This window comes from Danio rerio, chromosome 13, assembly GCF_049306965.1.
Source record: "Danio rerio strain Tuebingen ecotype United States chromosome 13, GRCz12tu, whole genome shotgun sequence".
Taxonomy (NCBI): Eukaryota; Metazoa; Chordata; class Actinopteri; order Cypriniformes; family Danionidae; genus Danio; species Danio rerio.
Window position 1 is genome coordinate 49,680,023 of NC_133188.1, and position 23,029 is coordinate 49,703,051.

The window sequence follows — 23,029 nt, forward strand, 5'->3', positions numbered from 1 at the left end:
TATATGGGGTGAGGTACAAAACTTGCGATTGGACTGACATAAACTCACCTTAGTACCAGGTGTACAGTAAATGATGCACAAAAAGGGTTTTGTTTGAAGAATGGCATGATGAAGGTTGCCAGGTTCAAGTACAATTTCCATCTCAGTGATAAGTGAAGTTTATTCATAAACTAATTTCGAGAGGATCACGTGCTTATGATTGACACGGCTGGCCCCGAGTCAAGCTAATGTACGAAACACCAATCAGACTACTCCTAACCAAGTATAAATAACCAAACACCTTACCTTTAGTCATCTTCGTCTTGAAGAATCCCCCCTTCCACCCCTTTGCCTCCTCCTTTGTCTACAGGGCAGCACGGCGGCCCAATGGCTAGCACTGCGGCCTCACAGCAAAATGCCTCCGGTTCGGGCATCTACCCAAACGGTCAGCATTTTCGTGTGGAGTTCATGTTCTCCCCGTGCTTGTGTGGGTTTTCCCCGGGTCCTCCGGCTTCCTCCCACACTCCCAAAAACATGAAACTTAAGTAAATTGACTAAACCAAATTAGCACCAAATTTGATTCAATTCTGTCAGCAACGCATCACCTGAGCAACCCTCACGCAGCAGGAGGGAGGGGGGTTCTCGAGATCTACCCGAGCTCAAACTCCCCTCTCGCCCTGCAACGGGAGGGAGCCCCGGGCTCGAGGCTCTCATGAGCTTGGGGCTCTCTCCCGGGACAGCATGCCAAACTAGCTTATCAACAATCATCAGCTAAGTGTGAACTCTTGAAATACTCATAACCTACCCAAATTGAATGAAAAGTCACCTCGTTTATTTTTCCTTGTCCAATCAGTGTCAGTTCCTGGATTTTCAATATCATCTTCTGTGATACTTGTAGATATACACTACCTCACAAAAGTCTTAATAATAACTTGACTTCTAGTTGATCATGTTGATCTAGTTGATTGGTATCAGACATGGCTTATATAATAAAGGGTAAATGCTTCTGAATTGCATTCATTTTACCAAAATAAAATATGATCATGTCTTTTTAGTTATTTAATTAGGACATTAAGGTCTGACTTTTAATCAAGATTTTTTTTATTCATCCCCAATGCCTCCATTGCATCATCTTACCCTAGACATGCTTAATAATGTTCATGTCTGGTGAGTGGGCTGGCCAATCCTGGAGCACCTTAACCTTCTTTGCTTTCAGGAACTTTAATGTGAAGGCTGAAATATGAGAAGACGCGGTGTCCGAATGTCTTCATAACTCAGGCTGTTGATGTTGCCATCCACTCTGCAGGTCTCTCACACTGACTGCAACCCCAAACGATGATTATTCTTTCATCAAACTTGACTGATTTCTGTGAGAATCTTGGGTCCATGCGGGTTCCAATAGGTCTTCTGCAGTATTTGTGCTGACTGGGATGCAGTTCAGCAGATGATTCAGCTGAAATATCTATCTTCTAACACTTTTCCAAATGATCAACAAGAAGTCAAGTTATTATTTGTTGCTCTTACAACTGGGATCACTGACAGGACTTTTCATATAATACTCATATAATATGTGATCTCCTGTCAGACGGTTTTACTCGGTCACTTGCAGTGGACTTTGGTTTACCAGGTATGTATTTTAGGATCAATGTCTATTAAGAAATGCTACATTTTGACTTGTTTTTCATTTTGTATTCGTGAGAGAGAATCATTTTGGAGTCTGTGGCACATTATGATAAAAATACAACCTTTAACTTGCATATTTAAAAGAGTTCAGTTGTGTGGGAAAACTGTGACCCTGGCAACGCTGGGCATGATAAACTCTGCACAAGCTGGAACATGACAGGTTTAAGTTCAGGTGGCGCATCATGCGGTCACACACAAATGCACTTACACCACATTGAAATCTCTCTCTCTGTGCTTGAATATTTGAACATTTAACCTGTCATTAAACACACAGTCTCTCTCTCAGCCATGGTTTGGGAGTTAATCATTCAGCAGGTTGTTTGTCAGATATTCAGTGATCCATTATTATCTTGATACACTTGAACAGCGAGATTACAGTTCAACAGAGGCAACATGTACATGAACACTACACTACATGTGTAGTGTTTTATTTCACTTTAAATTAGTATTTATTCCAGGAGAATGCATTAAATTAATCAAAATTGACAGGTCTTCATTCATTCATTTTTCTTCGTCTTAGTTTAATTTGTCAGTTTTAGTGAACTTTGTGCTCCCTTCATAGTGTACTCAAATAATTTATGCCAGTTTGAACACAGCTGTAGGGTGGCATGGTGGCTCAGTGGTTTGCGCTGTTGCCTCACAGCAAGAATGTCGCTGGTTCGAGCCTCAGCTGGGCCAGTTGTCATTTCTGTTTGAAGTTTGCATGTTCTCCCCATGTTAGTGTGGGTTTCCTCCGAGTGCTCTTGTTTCCCTCACAGTCCAAACACATACGCTATAGGTGAATTGAATGAACTAAATTGACTGTAGTGTGTGTGTGTGTGTGTGTTGGGGGGGGGTTTCCAGTGCTGGGTTGCAGCTTGAAGGGCATTCGATATTTAAAACATATGCTGGCATAGTTGGAGGTTCATTCCACTGTGGTAACCTTTGAAATAGAAACTAAGCCGAAGGAAAATGAATGGAGGGATGAATGAACACAGTTGTGGCTCATACGAAAAGCTATAGGGGACTTACAATCAGAAATCTCCGAAGCTTGTGAAAGCAAAAAAAAATATATATAAATATAGGATAACCTAAAAGTAAAGATAAATAAATAATAATAGTTTTTACATCATCATTTGACCATATATCTGATTTATAGGCTATATGAGATTAGCCTACGTGCTAGCTATTGTAAGTGGTTTTATGTTTTAGAATAGAATATGTAATATTCTTCATAATGTTTGTAAAATAAATTTAGGCTGTATATGTGCTGTTTACTTTAATATGGAAAACAAATGCATGTTTTTACCAAAACTAATACTGGATTAAAATAAAATAAAAATGTTTAAATGTGAATGTACGTACAGCAATATAATTTGTACAAAACTAAAAACAATAATAACTGAATGCGAATCTTCTCTAAAGAAGTTGTTACTCCGCTTTCTTTAGAGCGTCATTACAGATTTTTAACATTATAACTAACATGGTACAAACAACGGATGTGTGACAGAACGTTCGAGGTTACAGAAGTAACCCTTCGTTCCCCGAGGAGGGGAACGGAAGTGCCATGAATGGGAGGATTCGGATCAGAAGCCGCTTATCTGGAGAGTATTGAACGGGCCAATGAATGAATTAATTGGCAGCGTAAGCTTGCGCAGGTGTGCGACATCTGCAATCATCTCAGCATATAAGCACACCTGAAGCCAGCAGACGCCATCCTTTTAAGCTGAAGAGACTTTCAAACAGCTAAGGGACAGTCATTATGGCGACGGAATATGGCACTTCCGTTCCCCTCCTCGGGGAACGAAGGGTTACTTCTGTAACCTCGAACGTTCCCCTTCGGTTGGGGAACTTCAGTGCCATGAATGGGAGAATATGGAAAGCGCCATAATGACTGCACCTTACCAACACCCCCGATGAGGAGATAGTCAAGCAAGCGTGACGCACCCACATCATGGGGGGCGCGGTCCTCCAACGTGTCCCTGGCCCTAATTTATCCTACTTCAACAGAAGTTTTACGGATTTAGATATATTTTTTGGGAAGTCGTGAGCATCTAGATAATTCTAGGAAATACGACAGTACGTTGGGAAGCGTGCAATCCCGATAGGGAGGACGCTGCGGAGGCCATCCGTTACCCAAGGGGGGGATAGATGGCAGAATTTACCTATGGACTAGCCCTAAAAAGGGGGAGTACGCATAGCAAAGAGTGGTTAGCGGAGAGGGAAGACACGGGTCCGCCCAGGGGGGGGACTTAACCGTGGCGGAATAAGCATATGGGATCGCCTAGTGGGGATCACGCATAGCAGGCACCTATACCCAAAACGCGGGCTGACCAGCGGGCAGACCTACAACGTAGTGGGCCAGCAAGTGACTCCTCCGCTGAGTCAGTGCTGGGGGCCACGGAGGAATCTGCAGGGCTCACCTGACGGGGAACTTTACTGACAGATAAAAAAGGCGCACGTACCTCCGTGTTAGGGAGAATGGCGCAGCAAGCGTGTTTCAACACCCTACCGAGTTGTCTCCTCAATCACCAAAGGGTTACCTAATACCCTTGAGGAAACCGGCTCCACTCGCAGATTGTAAAACCTTGCAAATGTGTTGGGTGTCGCCCAGCCCGCAGCTCTACAGATGTCTGTTAGAGAGGCGCCGCGTGCATGCGCCCAAGAGGATGCAACGCTCCGAGTGGAGTGTGCACGTACTCCCGGGGGACACGGCTGACCTCGACTCGAATAAGCGAGTGAAATGGCATCCACAATCCAGTGGGATAATCTTTGTTTCGATACGGCACTTCCCTGCTGCCGACCGCCATAACAGACAAAGAGCTGCTCAGATGATCTAAAATTCTGAGTACGGTCCACATAAATGCGCAGAGCGCGAACTGGACAAAGTAAAGAAAGGGCTGGGTCTGCCTCCTCCGGGGGCAGCGCTTGCAGGTTCACTACCTGATCTCTAAAGGGGGTGGTAGGAACCTTGGGCACATAACCGGGGCGGGGTCTCAGGATAACGTGAGAGTAATCCGGCCCGAATTCCAGGCACGAGTCACTGACCGAAAATGCCTCCAGGTCCCCGACCCTCTTGATGGAGGCCAACGCAACCAGCAGAGCTGTCTTCAGGGACAGAAATCTTAGAGATACTGATTCGAGTGGCTCAAAGGGATCGGATCGCAGACTCGTGAGAACGAGGGCGAGATCCCAAGAGGGCATGAGAGGGGGGCGAGATGGATTAATTCGCCTAGCACCCCTAAGGAACTGGATGACCAGGTTATGCTTTCCCACGGTGCCGCCAGCTACCGCGCTATGATAAGCGGAGATGGCGGCCACGTAACCTTGAGAGTGGAGGGCGACAGCCTGCTGTCCAACTTCTCTTGAAGGAAAGAGAGCACAACACTAATCTGGCAATTTCGGGGGTCTTCTCTGCGAGAGACGCACCATTCAGTGAATAGACTCCACTTCAGGGCGTAGGCGCGCCTCGTGGAGGGGGCTCTAGCCTGAGTGATGGTATTAACCACCGCAGTCGGTAGGTTACCTAAGTCTTCCTCGCGTCTAGGGACCACACGTGGAGGTTCCAAAGATCGGGGCGAGGGTGCCAGATGGTGCCCTGTCCCTGAGAGAGTAGGTCCTCTCTCAAAGGGATCCGCCAGGGGAGGGCCGTCGCGAGGAGTGAGAGCTCTGATATCCAGGTCCGGTTGGGCCAAAGGGGCGCAACTAGCAGAACCTGTTCCTCGTCCTCCCTGACCTTGCACAGAAACTGCGCGAGCAGGCTCACTGGGGGAAACGCATACTTGCGCATGCCCCGAGGCCAGCTGTGGGCCAGTGCATCCGTGCCGAGAGAGCCCTCGGTCAGGGAAAAAAACAACTGGCAGTGAGCGTTCTCGGGGGAAGCAAACAGATCGATCTGGGCCTCCCCGAATCGCGCCCATATCAGCTGAACAGACTCGGGGTGGAGTCTCCATTCTCCAGGGCGTAACAGCTGTCGTGAGAGCGCATCGGCTGCACGATTGAGCGTGCCTGGGACGTGAATGGCGCGCAGCGATTTCAGCCGCGGGTGACTCCAGAGGAGCAGACGGCGGGCGAGCTGAGACATGCGGCGAGAGCGCATACCCCCCATGCGGTTGATATACGCCGCTGCCGCCGTACTGTCCGTCCTGACCAGCACGTGTTGCCGCTCCAGCACCGGTAAAAAGCGGTGGAGAGCGAGGAACACTGCCAACAGCTCTAGGCGATTGATATGCCAATGCAGCTGGGCACCCTTCCAGAGGCCCGCAGCCGCATGCCCGCGACACACGGCCCCCCAACCCGTGTTGGAAGCGTCTGTTGAAACAACAACATGGCTGGACGCCTGTCCTAGAGGCACACCGGCCTGTAGGAACGAGGGGTCGTTCCAAGGGCTGAGGGCGCGGCGACACAGCGCAGTAACCGAGACCCGGTGTGTGCCCGCGTGCCATGCGCGTCTGGGGACCCGATCGTGAAGCCAGTGCTGAAGTGGTCTCATATGGAGCAACCCGAGCGGCGTGACGGCGGCTGCGGATGCCATATGCCCCAGGAGCCTCTGAAAGAACTTCAGTGGGACCACTAGTTTGCTGTCGAGCTCCCTCAGACAGTTCAGCAACAGGCGAGCGCGTTCCTCGGAGAGGTGCGCTACCATGGTGATCGAGTCCAGCTCCATCCCGAGAAAAGAAATCCTCTGCACGGGGGCGAGTTTGCTCTTTTCTCGGTTGACCTGAAGCCCCAGTAGGCGGAGATGCCGAAGCACCTCGTCCCTGTGCATAATCAACTGCTCCCGCGAGTGGGCTAAAATCAGCCAGTCGTCGAGATAATTGAGTATGCGAATGCCCGCGAGCCGAAGGGGCGCTAGGGCACCCTCCGCGAGTTTGGTGAAGACCCGCGGAGACAGAGAGAGCCCGAAGGGGAGGACCTTGTACTGCCACGCTCGACCCTCGAACGCAAACCGCAGAAATTGGCGGTGGCGTGGAAGAATGGAGACATGGAAATACGCGTCCTTCAGGTCTATGGCTGCAAACCAATCCCGAGGACGAACGCATTGGAGAATGCGCCTCTGCGTGAGCATTCTGAACGGCAGCTTGTGCAGACAGCGGTTCAAAACGCGCAGATCTAGGATTGGCCGTGACCCACCGCTCTTTTTGGGTACGATGAAGTATGGGCTGTAAAACCCACTCTCCATCTCGGCTGGAGGAACCGGCTCGATTGCACCCTTCGCCAGGAGGGCAGCAATCTCCTCTCGCAAGACAGGGGCGGACAGGGGGTTGACCCTGGAGAAATACACGCCCGTAAACTTGGGGGGCCGTTTCGCGAACTGAATCGCGTAACCGAGTCTGATTGTGCGTATGAGCCACCGCGAGGGGCTGGCCCGCGCTAACCAGGCAGGCAGAGCCCTCGCTAATGGAGTCATCGCTACAATCGCTGACGTACCAGCGGTGGGGCAGCGCGGAGTGGGTGTGCTGATCCGGGAAGCACGAGGGTCCCGCGGAAAAGCTGGAGGAGAGCGATTCGCTCTGGCTCCGCACCCTGACTCCGGAGAGGGGGCTGGAGGGCTGAGGGAAGGGAGACCGTCCCCCCAGCGCTCGTGAGCCACTGGCGAAGCACGTAGAGTCTGCGAGCCGGAAGGCAGCGCGTCCCGGACTGGCAGAACTCGTGCAGTCACATCCGGGGAAGGGAAAAAGTGCTCTTTTACTGATGTTTTGGTGGCACTGAAAAGTACCGTTGTTATCGGGGCCCCGCCCTCCAGCGGGGAAAGAGCAAGTTTCCTCTTCTCCGGATGGCCTGTCTCAGGGACGCTTCGCGGTCCGTTTACCGGACTTAACGGCGCCCTGGGCAGGAGGGGCTGCCTGCTTTCGAGGTGAACGCCGCGCCCGCTTGGCCGGAGGCGCAGGCGGGGGCGGGGCAGCACTCGTTGGCGGGCGCCCTCGGCGAGGAACAGCGGAGGTGGATGGCTCGGCGGGCGGAGCGGGCTTACGGCCACGCCGATAGATGACATTGCCCATCGCATCCGACTGCTCTTTCACCGCCTTGAATTCCTGGGTGAATTCACCGACGGTGTCGCCGAACAGGCCAGCCTGGGATATGGGCGAGTCAAGAAAGCGAACTTTGTCAACGTCGCGCATATCGGCCAGGTTTAGCCAGAGGTGGCGTTCCTGAACCACAAGTGTGGACATCGTCCTCCCCAGCGCACACGCGGCGGACTTAGTAGTCCGAAGAGCATAGTCGGTCGCGGTGCGCAGCTCATGTAATAAGCTTGGGTTGGACCCGCCCTCGTGCAGCTCGGCCAGCGCCTGCGCTTGGTAGCGCTGGTAGGTGGCCATCGCGTGCAAAGCAGAAGCAGCCTGGCCCGCAGCCTTATAAGCTCTGGCTCCGAGGGAGGCAGACAACCTACAGGCTTTGGACGGGAGGCGGGGCAAACCCCGCCACGTAGAGGCGCCGCGCGGACAAAGATTGACCGCGATAGCGCGCTCCACTGACGGGATCGCCTCATACCCCCTGGCAGCTCCGCCGTCAAGGGCGGTGAGGGCGGAGGCACTCGCAGCACGGGCAGAGAAAGGTGCCCTCCAGGACTGCGTGAGCCTACTGTGCACTTCCGGGAAGAAGGGGACGAGAGGCTTCGAAGGCTTCGCCTTCTGGTCCTCTACGTAGCACCCATCTAGTCGGTCCGGCCGCGGAGCTGGGGGATAAACCATCTCCAACCCCACGGCCGAAGCAGCCCGGGAAAGCACGGCTAACATGTCCGCTTCAGGATCCGATTTGACAGCGCTCACCTGCCCGGAGGGGGCGAGCGGGTCCGGATCTTCGTCGGACAGTGAAAGCCCACCCTCCGATGCCGCGGAGGACATCTGATCTCCGGTGTCAGCGAGTGTGAGAGCTACCATCTGGTTAGACGGATCACTCTCACCACCCGAAGCTTGGATGGAGCGCCGTGAGGAGCGAGAGGTCCGCGAGCCCGTGGGCGGCGGATTAGCTCCCGCTGAAACCCTCAGATCTGCCCGAGCGCCCGCTGCTTTTTTAGAGCAGGAGGCAACTGGGGTGGCTCGCTCTCTTGCGAAAGTTAGCCGCGATCTTAGCTGTGCAACGGTCATGGCATCGCAATGACGACATGAACCGCCCGCGAGCACCGCATTAACATGCTGGACCCCCAAACATGCAATGCAGTGATCGTGTCCATCATCCGGAGACAGGAAACCCCCGCATCCAGAAACGCACAGTCGGAGCGCCATCCTGAAAAGGACGTGCTGCACGACTGTGTTGCTCTTTTAGGAAAGTTGCAACTATACGCACCGCTCTGGAGGACCGGACCCAAAGAACCGCAGGCAAGGGAGTAACCCAGCTCGACCGTCTGCCACCGCGAAGACCCACTCTGGACCGGGAGACACACTCGTTCGCTCTGAAGTGCTGATCAGCAAGAGGAACCCTCATCGACTCACTCAGAAAGGATCTGAAGCGAAAAGGATGGCGTCTGCTGGCTTCAGGTGTGCTTATATGCTGAGATGATTGCAGATGTCGCACACCTGCGCAAGCTTACGCTGCCAATTAATTCATTCATTGGCCCGTTCAATACTCTCCAGATAAGCGGCTTCTGATCCGAATCCTCCCATTCATGGCACTGAAGTTCCCCAACCGAAGGGGAACTTCTGTTCACTGTTCATTCGTTTTACAAATGATGCATTGTACTATGGTAGTTGAGATGTGAGTTATGTCTTGTTTGGAAAATACACTACCTGACAAACGTCTTGTCGCCTATCCAAGATTTAGGAACAACAATTAATAACTTGACTTCTAGATGATCATTTGGTATCAAAAGTGGCTTATATGAAAGCCTTTAGATTACGTTAGTGTTCTTGCAAGACTCCAAGAGTTCATTAAAAGTCTTTGAATTCATTTTCAATGCCTCCACCTTCACCTTACCCCAGACATGCTCAATAATGTTCATGTCTGGTGACTGGGCTGGCCAATCCTGGAGCACCTTGACCTTCTTTGCTTTCGGGAGCTTTAATGTGGAGGCTGAGTATGAGAAGGAGCGCTATCCTGCTGAAGAATTTGCCCTCTCCTGTGGTTAGTAATGTAATGGGCAGCACAAATGTCTTGATACCTCAGGCTGTTGATGTTGCCATCCACTCTGCAGATCTCCTTTATGCCCCATACTGAATGTAACCCCAAACCATGATTTTTCCTTCACCAAACTTGACTGATTTATGTGTGAATCTTGGGTCCATGCGGGCTCCAATAGCTCTTCTGCAGTATTTGAGTTGATAGGGATGCAGTTCAACTGATGATTCATCGGAAAAATCTGCTATCTGCCACTTTTCCAAATGATCAACTTGAAGTCAAGTTATTATTTGTTGTTCTTACAACTGGGAAAGAGTTTTGTCAGGTAGTGTACATCCCAGATTGCACTCTTTAGCCAATGGTCAACACCATTTAGTTAGAACAATGCTATCCAACGTTATCCCGATTAGAGGCAATGCTGCCAATCAGCTCGGTGTATCCTGGCAATAATTTTTAGAGGGGGCGTGGCTAAGCACAATTCTCTAAATCTGTCAAACTGACGTCATCATCTAGGATCTGCCATTCCAGAGCAGAAGCAAATGGTCAGATCTTGATGAAAGATTAACAAAACAAGTCGTTAAATTCAGTAGATTAACTAGCACAGATTAATTGTTCACCTCAAGACTAACAATGTGCTCAAGCAAAATAAACACTGTACATTTTGACCTTTAACCTTTCAACTGCTGCACATCTTGCATCAAGCCCTCCAGATGGGTCAGTTCACAGCATCTTGCATCACCAAAAAGAACATATTGATTGAGTAGAAAATGTACAGTCTAGCTTCTGTTTCGCTGTGCTGCGCTGCTGTAACACTTCACAGACTGCCACACATATCAAAGAGTGTGAAGGGGATTTCCTCTTTCAGTGAACGCGTCCCACTCTCTCTCTCTGTTTGAGTGACTCTGAGTGTGTGTGTGTGTGTGTGTTCACCTGAATCATTTGCATCAGTCAATGTTTCTGCCCTTCATCCTCCCTCTATTTTCTTTTCTCTAGATGATTTTTCTTGCATGATTTGACTCTAGTGGCTGAAATACCAATGGGGAAGTTTCTTGGGTTGTGTGTTGGTTGCCAGTCTAAGCTTACTGCGGGTTAGCGCTCTGTGTGGGAGAGAGAGAGGGCAATGAGGAAGTGACACACTGAGACGCTCTAAAATAACATGCTCATGTGGTGCCCATAAGTTTTAGCTCTTTTGCCATGAACGTCTGAAATTAGCAACTTCACTCAATGGTTTCCAAATTTAAACAGGAAAATCATGCACAATTCCACAGAACACCACACGCACACACTTATGCAATCACCTACATAAAGGCATTTAACATGAGGTTATTTTGAGTCATGCCTGTTTTATCATTTATGGTGTACAAAAAAAAACAAAAACTCTGATTTGATACATTTTTTAAGTGCAGTTGGTTTGTACTGTGTAAGAGTAAATTAAATATTCATCAAAGGCGGCAACACCAAAGCTCCAAAATGCTAATTTATTAAATTAAAAAGGCTGACACAAAGCGTGAGCCACAGGGCTCTTCATCAGACAGTGTTCATCACAATCAGGTGCTACTTTTTGAACACTTCCGGATCACATGATATCCTATAGCGTAATAAAAGACACACACACACACACACACACACACACACACACACACACACACACACACACACACACACACACACACACACACACACACACACACATATATATATATAATGTGGGGCTAATAATTCTGACCTCAAATGTATATGTGCACACTTTTGCCAAATAAACTTAAGCAGAAACCAAAAAGGGATCTAAAGTTAACAATAAAACAGTGTTTGTTTTCATAAGCTTTTTGTTATAAAAAAAAAAAAGACATTTAGCTTTGGGGTTTGTAAAATATTTTCATGTTTTTAAATGAGTAATTATGCTATTAGATAAAAATGTTGTACTATTATAAAATATAAGTACAATTTAAAATAAATTGTAATACTATTTTTAGTTTTTATTGTAATTGTACAATAAATTGCTGTTACATTGTGACGCCTTATGGATTTTCACTTTAGATACATCGTCTCCAAAAGGGTCAAACAAGGATTTTGACATCCGTCCTTTTCTTTAATAATTCTTTAATGTTGAATTAGGTGTTTGGGTAGAAGTTTTTTTATTTTTATTTATTTTTTGACTACATTACATTACATGACTACATTGTTCATTTTGTTGTATCCTGGTACATTCTGTTTTAATCAGTTTTTTTATGTTTTGTGATGCAATATTATGGTTTATTTCTGTATTTTCACTTGAAATTTCTAAGCTATAGAGATAGAGAGATAGATCACATATAGATGACATCATGCTAAGATCACAAAGCATTAAAGTCTCTATAGGACACACATATGTATATGCCTTTGTCCATAAGGGACTATGGTGTCATAAAGATAATTGATGGACATGTATGATATTTCATAATTAATTTAGAAAAGTACATTTCTAAAGTCATTTTAGAAATGAGACGAGGAGAAATACCACAAAAGTCTCAAAAAATATATTTAGCATTATTATGATTTCACAAGAATCACATGACACTAAAAACTGCTATAAAAATGCTGAAAATACAGATTTGAATGAAAGGAAATGCATTTTAAAATAATTAAATGTGGTTGTCAGGATGTTCTCCCAGTGTTGGCATGGGTGTCCTCCGGGTGCTTAGGTTTCCCCCACAGTCCCGAGACATGCGCTATAGGTGAATTGAAAAAGCAAAATTGGCCGTAGTGTATGAGTGTGTATATTTCCCAGTACTGGGTTGCAGCTGGAAGTGCATTTGCTGTGTAAAACATATGTTGAATAAGTTGGTGATTCATTTCAGTGTGACGACCCCAGATAAATAAAAAGACTGAGCCAAAGGAAAATGAATAAATGAATATTAAAATATAACAATTTATTTAGAAATTGAGATAATATAATATACATATATTATAATTACAATAAAAAAAATAGTAATATGTAAAAATGTTTTAAACTTATATTTCATAATTTATATATATATATATATATATATATATATATATATATATATATATATATATATATATATATATATTTTTTTTTTTTTTTTTTTTTAATGGCAAGGATAAAATATATCAGTTATTAGAAATGAGTAATTAAAAATATTATGTTTAGAAATGTGTTGAAAAAATCTTCTCTCCGTAAAATAAACAGGGGGGCCTAATAATTCAGGGGTCCATATATTATAATTACAATAAAAAAATTAGTAAAATGTAAAAATGTTTTAAATTGTACTTATATTTAATAATTTTCATAAATACTTCTTAAAAAAAAAAGGAAAATATCTTACAAACCCAAAGCTTAGTGAATTTTAAAAAATAAAAAGCTTGTGAAAACAAAGACACTTTTTTTATTGTTGACTCCAGATCACTTTGTGTTTTCTGCTTATGTTTATTTGGCAAAAGTGTGCACATATAGATCACAATGACATCATACAAAAATCACAAAGCATTATAGTCTCTAGAACACACACACACAAACAGAGAGATTTGGGGAACAGCAGGATTAGGGCACTTGGGTGGTTGTTTTCTTTAGCAAAGACACAGTTAGTCTCACATCCAATCAAAGCTCTCGAATCCCCTGCTGTTTGCATTGTCTACTATATGACATCATTGCATACCTGTGCTGTCATTGGCTGGTTATGCTGAATTTGCTGACCGGCTACAGAAATCACAGGTGGTGACATCATCAGCTGGAGCTCAACCAATAATGATGACACTTACAAAGAGAAGAAAAACATCCTACTCGGTAACACTAATACACACACACTCGCACACAATATCTATTGTGTCCATTTTTTTTTGTGTTCTCACTCCAGTGCTGATCAAAACTGCCTTCTTCAATGAATCACAAATTAATATATTTTGTAGACTATTACGTTTATTTTTTTCAGTTTATATTTCCAAAAGGGATTTTTAAAGGTCTTTGTTGACATGTTGTAAGCCATGAACCAAACCAACAACTATGATGAATCACTGCATTAAACACTTTTAATTGAGCAAATGAAAATCAGACAAGACCTTTAATAAACAAACAGCAACTACAAATCCCAAAAAAGCATTTTAATTTATAGTTATTTATATGCAAAGAGACAACATGTTTTAAATATATTGGGAAATTAAACGATTTACATATAAAAATATTAAAGTATTTTGACATCATTCAGCATGCTTCAGGAGTGGGAGGAGCTAAAAAAAAATCATTTGGCTTGCCTCCTGATTGGTGGAAGTTTCTGTATAGCATCATGGATAATGTAGTTTTTATATATATATTTATACAACAGTTCTGTCTGAATCTCGAATCTGATTGGCTGATAGCCATGATATATTTAAGTAATATCAGCATGCGTACAGCCTCTTTACCCTTTGTGTATTACTCCGCCCACATATGGACAGCAACAAGCAGAGAGACGCTACAGTTTGACAAATATTACTGCTATTAGACAACAAAATGTACTTTTGAGGGGGTTTAGTCGAGAATGTAGTTGTTTAGATTGCAACTATGCAGTTTATTTGCAAGAATAGTACCTTTTTTTAAAACATTTTCAATTTCTGAGAAAAAGCTTGTCGGCGACAGTTGACAGTTGTTTTCTATCCACAAGATGGCGCCAGAACCGCATAATAAGCCCTTATCCCGCAAATCGCAAACATCCCGTTTTTAGTTCTTTCTAAGAAAAACTCCTGTAATTTCACCCACCCCCCTCTTTGGTACAGTCTGTAAACTAAACACCCCCGGTTTGTCAACTTTGTTAAGACCCGATCGAAGCGGCCGCCCAAAACCCGCTGCATCCTATCCCGGTTCTCAACCTCACCCCCGAACGACCTCTTGCCAACGCACGCCTCCCACCAGTGCTGATATACAGCCATATCACACTGCTACTCGTGTAATATTGCTCATATATATTATTTGTTTTCATTTTTCAAATATTTCCCAAGTGATGTTTAACAGCGCATTTTCACAATATTTCTTATTATATATTTCTTCTGGTGTGTATATACACACACACACACACACACAGTTAAAGTCATAATTTTTAAACCCCCTGAATTATTAGCCCCCTTGTTTATTTTCTTCCCCAATTTCAGTTTAATGGGAAGATTTTTTCACCACATTTCTAAACACAATTTTAATAACTAATTTCTAATAACTGATTTATTTTATCTTTACCATGATGACAATAAACAATATTTGACTAGATATTTTTCAAGACACTTCTATACAGCTTAAAGTGACATTTCAAGGCTTAACTGGGTTAATTAGGCAAGTAATTGTATATCGATGGTTTGTTCTGTAGACTATCGGGAAAAATATATAGCTTAAATGGGCTTTTAATACTTTTTTATTCAAAACTGCTTTATTCTAGCTGATATAAGACTTTCAAATAAGACTTTCTACAGAGGAAAAAAATATTATCAGACATACTGTGAAAATTTCCTTGCTCTGTTAAACATCATTTGGGAAATAATTCTAATAATTTAAACATGATTTGGGAAATATTTTTGCTAATAATACAGACTTCAACTGTGTGTGTGTGTGTGTATATATATATATATATATATATATATATATATATATAGTTCCTCAAAAAAATTCTCAAATGATGTTTAACAGATTAGAACATTAGGAAGTTTTTACATTATGTCTGATAATATATTTAATTTCAGCTAGAATTAAAGCAGATTTTACTGTTTTAAAAACATTTTAAGGTCAATATTATTAGCCCCTTTATGCCCTTTATATATTTTTTTCGATTGTTGTTCATATTTATATTTTTGTGTATGGTCCAGTGCAGCCTTCACACGGTCACATAGCCCTCGCCTTGGCTGACGCTTACACTGATGTGCCCGTTTGGGGGTAGGAAGTTAGGACGAGCATGAGTACTGCTCAGAGCCGCAAGCCTGATTGAGGAGCTCCAGATGGAAACTTTTGTTTTGTGTTCGCCTTATTTCTAAAGTTGTTGTACGTCCACCGGTTTCTGCCTCTGAATCAGTAAGTTTTGCTTCTTGTAGCGTTCAGAAAAAAAAAAAAAAAACACCAGTGAGGATACTTGACATAAAAACCAACTGCCAGCTAACGTTTCAGCAGTGTTATTGCAGATCAACACAAACAGCACGCAGAAATGTACGACTACATGCAAGGCTTGCACCGTGGGACACGCCAGTCACTTGACGCAGAAGTATAAATCAGCCTTAAGCCTTTAAATGACACTTTGAGCTGAATACTAGTATCCTGCAAATATATAATTTTTATATCACCATGGTGAAGATAAAATAAATCAGTTATTAGATATTAATTTATTGTTTTATTGATTATCAGTTACTATTAAAAATCTGTTTCCCTATGGAGAAAATTATTTTTTTTATTTACTTACAAAGTGTTTCACTGTATGAAGTGCTGTTGAAAAATATATAGAAATATAATCAATTTAAGTATGTTTTTTTTTTTTCTGAAGCCATATGTTTATCTACTGGCTTTGTATGAGGATCAGCAAGCAAAATGAGTTGTTTTGCGACTCTGCCTCCCAGTTTGATTTGCTGTCATGTTAAGTTCAAACTCGGCTTGGTGTGGATGTATTTTGTGAGTGATTGAAGAGTTTAGAAAGGAAAGGCCATTTTAATGACAGTGATGCATGTCAGCGTTTGTTTTATACACTCTGTTCCCGCTCTTAAAACTTTGATGAAAGTGAAATGTCGATTCCTCATTTTAATCGCTGTATGGTTTAGAGACAGATTAAGCTGTCCGTGTTCCAGATGGACTCCTCTAGCAGATCAACTTCCCCTTCCTTTCCTTGCAGTATCACATTGTCTTTCTGTCTGTCTGGATGGTTCTTCTTTCTGTAAGTGAGAGAGAAACAGAGAAAGAGAGAGAGAGAGAGGCAGATATAGGCAGATAAATATAGATATAAATGCGATAAAGCGATTAAAAGTGACAGTACTGACATTTAATTTTTACAGAATATAGTTGATTCGCTTGAAGGTCTTACTTAAATGACATTTAATTAGATTATTTTTATAGCAATACAAAAAATATTAAAAGACTACTCAAAAATTCTCAGTTTCTCTCAAATTACTGGGTTTATTGGGTGTTGTTTTTTTCTATTGTAAGTCTTTAAAGGTCATATAGACTAAATTTCAAGTCAGAAAATAGTAATTTATTGCATTTCTTCACCAAATTAGGTCAATTGTTCAGAATAATAATAGCTTTTGTTTGTGTGATTTGAAAATCAGTGTTCATCCAACAAATATGGGATTCTACGGATAGTTCACCTCAAAAATTTAATTTCTGTCATCACTTAAACAAGTTTAAGTGGTTTATATTCATTTTAAGACAAGACGATTCCAACGATTTAAAGGGATAGTAAATTTACAGGAAATTTTCATTCTTGGGTGAACTCTCCCTTTTTTATTCATCGTTAAAGCTATAGTTCACACAAAAATATCCTGTTAATTTACTCACTATTTTCCACCCCTCAAGTGATTATAAAGCTCTATGAGTTTTTTTTTTCTCCTGTTGAAACCTTTAAGCATTGACTCTCATACTAGGAGAAAAAAACATTTACAATAAAATTCAACGCTTAATGGTTTCCAGCTTTCTTTTTGCAAATCGATATATACAGAAGAGCATCTCTGAGTGCACAACACGTTGAACCTTGAGGCAGATGGGCTACAGCAGCAGAAGACCACACCGGGTGCCGCTCCTGTCAGCTAAGAACAGGAAACTGAGGCTACAATTAGCACACGCTCACCAAAATTGGACAATAGAAGATTGGAAAAACGTTGCCGGGTCTGATGAGTCTCGATTTCTGCTGTGACATTCAGATGGTAGGGTCAGAATTTGGCATCAAAAAAATGAAAGCATGGATCCATCCTGCCTTGTATCAACAGTTCAGGCTGCTGGTGGTGGTGTAATGATGTGGGGGATATTTACTTAGCACACTTTGGGCCCATTAGTACTAATTGAGCAAGACCAAAGCCTACCTGAGTATTGTTGCTGACCACGTTTATCCCTTTATGACCACAGTTTACCCATCTTCTGATGGCAACTTCCAGCAGGATAACACACCATGTCAGTGTGAATCATCTCAGACTGGTTTCTTGAACATGACAATGAGTTCACTGTACTCAAATGACCTCCACAATCACCAGATGTCAATCCATTAGAGCACCTATGGGATGTGGTTGAATGTGAGATTCACATCATGGATGTGCAGCCGACAAATCTGCAGCAGCTGCGTGATGCTATCATGTCAATATAGAGCAAAATCTCTGAGGAATATTTCCAGTACCTTGTTCAATCTACGCCACAAAGGATTAAGGCAGGTCTGAAGGCAAAAAGGGGTCCAACCTGGTACTAGAATGGTGTATCTAATAAAGTGGCCGGTGAGTGTATATTGTTTTGTGTCTGCATTGTAAATGTTTGCTTGGCCTTATGCAGTTTTGATAGCAGTGCAGGTGTTTCAGAGTCGATCTTTCCCACACTGATAGCACTCTTGGCTGAAGCCTCTCGACAGCTCGGCGCACTCACCCACAGCAAGGAATTGATGTCAATAAATAATGTTCAGTCATTTTTAAAACATGGCCGTGTCATGGCGTATAGTGCACTGAAAATGAGGATTGAGAGCGTTAGGCTTCAGGCTCAAACAGAACTGGGACTTTGAGCCTCTGCCAAGAAAAACTGGCATTCGCTTGTTTGCTTTCACTTCTTCTTTCTGTCTGATGCTGATACAGCCACCCCAGAAAAACTATTTGAGGCTTCTACTTTTTTCAAACCTGAGCTGTTTGATCATTTGATACACAGCAAGCAGTTTATCTTAGATTAAATTAAGTTATAAATCGCATTGTTGTTCACTGATAATTGCCCCTTATGCAGCAAACTTCGGTTGTGTTTGGATCAAATAATATATTAAATTAACTGGTTAAAATAAATTAAACAAATGCCAATTTGTGTAGCAATATCTAACAGTAATGTAAATGTATTTACATAGTAGTTTTAATATCACAAAATCTATTGATTAAAAATCTATAAAAAATCTATTGAAAAAAAATATTTTTATATTTTTATGTCTTATTTATATATTTATTAATATATACATTTATATTATTTCAATGATAAATGTATATATATAAATTGTATATATACAATTTTTAAATGAGAGTGCTTATTTAAATATTTATATAATATTTAAATATATATATATATATAATATTTAAATATATATATATATATATATATATATATATATATATATATATATATATATATATATATATATATATTTTTAAGCTGAATAAAATTCACTTTGAGTCCATTGAGTGTTTAACACACATAAATATATATATATATATATATATATATATATATATATATATATATATATATATATATATATATATATATATATATATATATGTAGTTGAAGTCAGAATTATTAGCCCCCCTTTGAATTTTTTTCTTGTTTTAATATTTCCCAAATGAGGTATAACAGAGCAAGGGTATTTTCACAGTATGTCTGGTAATATTTTTTCTTCTGGAGAAAGTCTTAGTTGTTTTATTTTGGCTAGAATAAAAGCAGTTTTTAATATTTTAAAAGACATTTAAGGGTTAAAACTATTAGCCACTTTAGGCTATATATATATATTTTTCGTCTACAGCAGTGGTTCTCAAAATAAGGTTTGGGACCCCCTGAGGGGTCGCAGGACAATGAAGGGGGGTCGCCTGGTGATTTCAGAATCTTTGGATTGGAGAAACTAAATTGGCCGTAGTGTATGTGTGTGAATGAGTGTGTATAGATGTTTACCTGTACTGGGTTGCAGGTGTAAAGACATCTGCTGCTGCTGCTGCTGCTGCAAAAAAAAAAATGCTGGAATAATTGGTGGTTCATTCTGCTGTGGCGACCTCTGATGAATAAAGGGACTGAGCTGAAGGAAACTGAATGAATAAATGAATGAGTGATGAATCTGATTCAACTTAAAAAAATTAAGACAACCAGAATGTTTTATTTACAGTATAATGACTCTTATTTGTTGATATTTTAATAGATATATTTATATTTTATCTAATTATATCTTTATGTCCTAAAGAAGTTGTATATTTATTTTGAACACTGATAATGCCAAAAATCTGCATATTACTACGATTTCTGAAGTAATATGTTCAATTTTAATCCCTAAATTGATTGAATAGATTAAACCAAAGTTTTTTTATTCTTCAAAGTTTATTATTTAATGCAGTGAAATTCATATATTTTAAACTGTATCTGACTTCCAAATACTTTTTTGTGACTATTACACAGTGCTTGCCTTCCCTTAATATGATAATGAGCAATAAATCAAGGTGAGCGTGAAACATGGCAGTAGCAGGGCATTGTGGGATTGTATATTTGACTCTTCTCTTTGTTATCAGTCACCGTGTCTGCGGCTGTGATAATGTTTTCAGCAGGCACACAGAGTGATGGAGGAGACGCAGGAATGTATCTGGCTTGTATCTGCTGTGATGCCGGATGACTGTGTTTATGAGACCCGTCTGGATCAGAGACGGCAGAAAAACCTCTGTCAGAAACTGCTCACAATCATACAAACTAGAGAGCGTTTAGAGGTTAAACCTAGAATTAAGCTACATTGAACTAAAGTCAGAATTAATATCCCTGTATTAGGGGGCTAATAATTTGCACCCTAAAATGTAAAAAAAAATAATAATAAAAACTGCTTTTATTCTAGCCAAAATAAAACAAATGAGACTTTCTCCAGAAGAAAAAAATATTGTAGAAAATACTGTGAAGAATTCCCTGACCTGTTAAACATCATTTGGGTAATATTTCATACATCGAAACTACACTGTAAAAATCCACATTGTCAATTTGTGTCGGGAAAACATGAAGGAATTAAGTTAACTTATTTTTTATTATTATTATTTTTTTTTTTTTTTACAAATTTAAGTGGATAAAACATGAATCAATTAGGTTGTCCAACAGCTCAAGAATTCATCTTATTTTATATAAGTACTTTAAAAAAAAGTTTTTTGCTGTTTGTTCTGAGCACACTGTAAAAAAAGTCTTACTGCCTTAAACTTTTAGTTGATTCAAATTATATTTTTCAAGTCATCCCAACTTACATCAGTTAAATTTGTAATATGAAAAATGTTGTATTTTTTTCATGTTTAGCCAAAGTGTAATAAAAAGCATCCAATTAGTGCACAACAATTGGCACCCATAAAGAAATATGATATGTAAAAATAAATGCAAAGTTAATATATGACAATATTTCATGATAATAAAAGATGTTTGTAATATTGCATTTACATGTATATATATATACATATATGTATACAGTTGAAGTCAGATTTATTAGCCCCCCTGAATTATTAGCGCCCCCGTTTATTTTTTTTCCCCCAATTTCTGTTTAATGGAGGGAAGATTGTTTCATCACATTTCCAAGCATAATAGTTTTAATTGCTCATTTCTAATAACTGATTTATTTTATCTTTGCCATGATGACAGTAAATAATATTTTACTTGATATTTTTCAAGACACTTCTATACTGCTTAAAGTGACATTTAAAGGCTTAACTAGGTTAATAAGGTGAACTAGACAGGTTAGGGTAATTAGCTAAGTTATTGTATAACGATGGTTTGTTCTGTAGATTATTGAAAAAAAAAATGCTTAAAGGGGCAAATAATTTTGTTCCAAAAATGGTTTAGAAAAAAACAACTATAATGTAAACTATATGTAACTATAATAAAAAAAAATGTATATATATATATATATATATATATATATATATATATATATATATATAAAATGATTTAATGTACAAATATTGTATGATAAATATTATATCTATAATTTTATATACAAGTTTTATATCAGTATCAAGCATTATACATAATATTTAAACAAGTCATCTCAACTTGCGTCAGTTAAACTTTGTATAAACCAATTAACTATTTACAATAAGTTAAAGTGACAGCAGTTTTTGTTTTGATAGCTTTTTGTCACACAATATTTTTACAGTGTATGTTGAGGAGTAAATCTTCAAATATATGAGCGATTGCTTGCATTATTATTACATTTACTCTCAATAAATTACTTTTAACAAGAAATTTTGTAAAACTTGATCACGTTTTTTTTCTTTTAAAACATATTCAAGTTTTTTCAACATTAAGAATGATAAAAATGATAATGACAAATAAATTAGAATATCAAAATTATTTATATTATAATTTTATAAAGATTTTGAGTAATGACAAAATATTCAGCCTTGAATCACAGGAATAATTCATGTTTTGCAGTATGTTCGCATAGAAAAGTTATTTTTAGTTTTGATAGTATTTTATAACTTTTCTCATCAATTCAATTCAGTCTTGCCTTTTAATGTCAGTTTAAAAAAATTATATCTAATTATATTATATTTAAATATGTTATAATCATACATAACATACTAATATAATTTTTTTGAATTTGCCAAAAAGAAATTCTTGGTTAATTGTTTTTTACTTTAGTGACAGTATATGGTTTAATTTAGTTCAGAGAATCATATTTTTTCAGCAGAGAAATTCAACAAGTTCTTTAAAAAACCTGCTCCTAATATAACTATGATGATCCTAATTTATCAAGCTAGAAAAATGTATCCAACATTATAATCCAATTTGCCAAAATCATTACAAAATGATGCAAAAAGGCTCAGTTGGACCTCAGAGCAAAGATTCTGTGATTCATCCACATAACATTTATGAGTCATTCAATCATTTTCCCTCAGTCCCTTTATTATCACGGATAAATAGCACAGCGGAATGAACCACCAACTATTCCAGCATATGTTTTACACAGCCAATGCCCTTCCAGCTGCAACCCAGTACTGGGAAACATCCATACACACTCATTCGCACACACATACACTACAGCCAATTTAGATTATTCAATTCATCTATAGCGCATGTGTTTGGACTGTGGAGGAAACCTCAGCTCCCGGACGAAACCCATGCCACTACGGGGAGAACATCCACACTCCACACTGATCCAACCGATCCAGCCGGGACTTAAACCAGCGACCTTCTTGCTGTGAGGCAACAGTGCTAACCACTGTGTTAACCACTGAGCCACCCATAAGAGTCATTTAAATGAATCAAACATCCACAAAGAAGGGAAACACCAAGATTTTTTTTCGTTTGTTTCAGTTCACTAATCTGTATGCACATCATCATGTGACATAAAAACAGCAATGCAGCATTTTTATTTGACCAGAACTAATTTTATACTGAAAAACCTTCAGTATTTTAAAAGCAGCACTTTAAATTATTGG

The 23,029-nt window shown here is 40.8% G+C and overlaps 2 long non-coding RNA genes across 2 annotated transcripts in view; one reads left to right on the forward strand and one right to left on the reverse strand.

Annotated features, from left to right (window-relative positions):
- The window catches only part of LOC137487442 (uncharacterized), a 131,156-nt gene that overhangs the window by 95,210 nt on the left and 12,917 nt on the right, over window positions 1–23,029 (forward strand). The window lies entirely within an intron of this gene.
- LOC103912037 (uncharacterized) overlaps window positions 15,507–23,029 on the reverse strand; it is a 65,051-nt gene continuing 57,528 nt past the window's right edge. Inside the window, exon 6 of the long non-coding RNA XR_012388934.1 lies at window positions 15,507–16,566. This is a non-coding gene — a long non-coding RNA (uncharacterized lncRNA). The remainder of the gene's footprint in view (window positions 16,567–23,029) is intronic.